General features: G+C 43.0%; 1 long non-coding RNA gene and 1 pseudogene across 1 annotated transcript; one reads left to right on the top strand and one right to left on the bottom strand.

Annotated features, from left to right (window-relative positions):
* The first annotated feature begins 109 nt into the window (after nt 1–109).
* On the top strand, nt 110–2,893 carry LOC141372318 (uncharacterized). The gene is made up of 3 exons (XR_012377545.1): nt 110–256; nt 334–400; nt 2,819–2,893. It is a non-coding gene; the product is annotated as an uncharacterized lncRNA (long non-coding RNA).
* On the bottom strand, nt 1,084–2,455 carry LOC112818199 (RNA-binding motif protein, X chromosome-like; annotated as a pseudogene).
* Nucleotides 2,894–2,941: the final 48 nt, after the last annotated feature.

Here is a 2,941-nt window from a genome sequence, read left to right as displayed (position 1 = left end):
TAGATACTGATTGTTAAGCATTTGAAGGCTTAGAAACAGACTTGCCTCTATAGAAATATTAGCTTGTAGTGACATATCAGAAATATAATGCCATTGCTCTTATTTTTAATGCTTATTTAATAAGTGACCCTTTTTATTTCAGTTTATGATGTCACAAGAAGAGATACCTTTGTCAAATTGGATAATTGGTTAAATGAATTGAAAACATACTGCACGAGAAATGACGTAGTAAACATGCTGGTTGGAAATAAAATTGGTAAGGTAAGAAGTCAGACACTTGGCATTTTGACTGTATTTTGGTAGCTTTTCTTAATCCTTATATTTACCTTTTAGGAAAATCGTGAAGTCGATAGAAACGAAGGCCTGAAATTTGCACGAAAGCATTCCATGTTATTTATAGGTAGGTGTGTGAACATTTATCCTTTCATTAGTAATGAGGAATTTTAAAATGGAGTTTTTGCTACATTTTTCTCTTTATGAACAGTAAAATGTATGTACTTAGTTCATCATTTTCTTGTGCTAACTGTAGAGTCAGGTTCATTTTTCCTTCTGTAAAAAAAAAAAATTGGATTTTTTTTTTTTTGGTTTTGGTCAAACTTTTTATTTAGTATTCTGTAGTTGCTTAACACACACTTAAATGGTCTTATTGGGGGAGGGGAAAGGGGAGGTTCTTGTAGATTCCCAAGGAAATGTCAGAAAGGCAAAATATGGCCAGCATTATCCATTTGCTTTTTTGGGTTTACTGGGTGAATAGCACTTTCCTTACATAAGCATCTGATCTCAGGTTTTTCATACTGAGAACATTGAGATTTCAGTTGAAGACACTCTGAAATCCTAGAGTAGCATACCCCGACCACCCTCTAATAGCTAGCTTGTTTGTATAGGCAGAAGGATTCACCTCTCCATTTTAGATGGCTAGATGTTTGTGGAAGGTCTTAGAATTGCTTTGCCTCATTTACTGGGAAAAATCAGATATAGGAAGTGGCCTTTAGGGACACTTTTAACTTGAAAAATTACAACACTAGTACACAAGTCAAGTCTTAACACATTTAACATTTGCTTATTGAAAGCAATGTCATAAAGTCAAATAAGATTAAACAGGTTTTACTTTTTTTTCCCTCACAAGAACATAAAAATTATGGAAGGGGAACTTAACAGGAAATTTAAAAAAAAAAGTAACACAATTTTTCCTTTTAGTAGTCCTTGGGTAGTTATGACAGAAAAGGTTCCACTTTTTTGTTTGTTTCTTTGAACAGGGATTTTGGTCCAAAGTTTTGTTTTTAATATCTGCTTCTGACTCCCCCTCTATCAGATTGGCTTCCTCCATGGCCACCACCTCTTGGTGCTCCGCGGCTTGAACTGCTGTAGGAATCACGTGGAGGAGGGTACCCCCTTTCCATAGAAGGGGGAAGCCCTCTTTCTTGTCTGCCAACCCGATCACGACCACTTGAGTAGAGATCACTTCGGCTGCTTGAGTAACAGTCTCGACTTCCACCATATCCATCACGTGAGCTGCTGTAATTATCATAGCGACTGCTTCCACCATAAGATGGCGGAGGCCCTCGTGTAGGTGGAGCACTACGTGAGTTACCCTAACTCTCATATGAATCTCTGTAGGAACCTCCACTTGGATGATCTGAATAGTCACGATCACGACCATAGCCATCTCTATCACTATAGCCTCTCGATGGGTAGTCATCACGTGAACTGGAATGACCATAATCACGGTAAGTATAATCTCTTGGTGGTGGTGCATAATCTCTTGTATCACGAGAACTTGGGTAATCTCTGCTTGAATAGCTGTCTTTAGTAGAGTATCCATCATCTCTTGGGGACAAATAAACATCTCTACGAGAGGGCAGGGGTTCCCGTCGAGGTGGGCCTCCATAACTATCTCTTCCGCGTGACACAGGAGCTCTTCCTCCCGTTCCACTGCTGCTGCGAACTGGTCCTGAAGGGGCAGATCTTTTAGGAGGAGGACCACCACTTCGTGGTGGTGGTCCTCTTTTTTCTGGAAGTGGTCCCCTGGAAGAACTCATGTTAAAATTCATGGAATAGCCACCATCATCCATGTGCCCTCCACGTGACGGAGTCCCCTGTTTCCTCCACTTCCTCCTCTTCCACCTCTAAGACCTCTTGGAGGGCCTCTGATTCTTGGAGGTGAAGGTGGTCCACGTCTACCACTTTCAAATGATGGTTTAGTGGCCCGTTCTACTTTGAGGGCTTTTCCATCTAAGGACTTTCCACTCATGTCTCTGGCTGCATCCTTAGCATCTGCTGGGCTCTCAAAGGTGACAAAAGCAAATCCTCTCGGTTTGTTGGTTTCACGATCTTTCATCAATAGAACTTCCACTATTCGCCCATATTTGCCAAATACTGCTTCAAGGGCTTTTTCATTTGTTTCTGTATTGAGGCCACCAATGAAAAGCTTTCCTGGGCGATCTGCTTCAACCATTTTCCCCCCCTTGGTGAGACACGGAGGGGTGACGACGGTTCCAAGCTCCTACGAGCTCGCCGGCAGGGGCTTCGTAGCAGCTCAGCACGAGGGAGTGCTGCCGGTTCCGAGAACGGAATAGGGAAGCCGCTAGCACTACTGCGCAACGAGCAAGGATTGGATCTTACTATGTGAAGTTGTATAGGACACAGATCATTCCTGTCAGAATACAGCAGCATTCGGCAAAGCCGGGCACCCAGTGTGTGTTGTACCTTGCGGGTCCTTGTGCTGGCAGCAGTGGTACCACCTGGGAGTTTGTTAGAAATGCTTCATTTCAGTCCCAACCCACCTTTTCTGAATTAGAATCTGTATTTTTTTTTAAAGATTTTATTTATTTACCTGTCAGACAGAGCACAAGCAGGGGGAGCGGCAGGCAGAGGGAGAAGCAGGCTTCCCACCTGAGCAGGGAGCCCGAGGCGGGACTGGATCCCAGGACCCTGGGACCAT

The sequence above is a fragment of the Callorhinus ursinus genome, unplaced genomic scaffold, assembly GCF_003265705.2.
Source record: "Callorhinus ursinus isolate GAN/ISIS: 27379988/994484 unplaced genomic scaffold, GSC_fseal_2.0 scaffold6230, whole genome shotgun sequence".
Lineage (NCBI taxonomy): Eukaryota > Metazoa > Chordata > Mammalia > Carnivora > Otariidae > Callorhinus > Callorhinus ursinus.
Note: the sequence above shows the minus strand (reverse complement) of the source record. Positions and strands in the feature narration are given on the sequence as shown.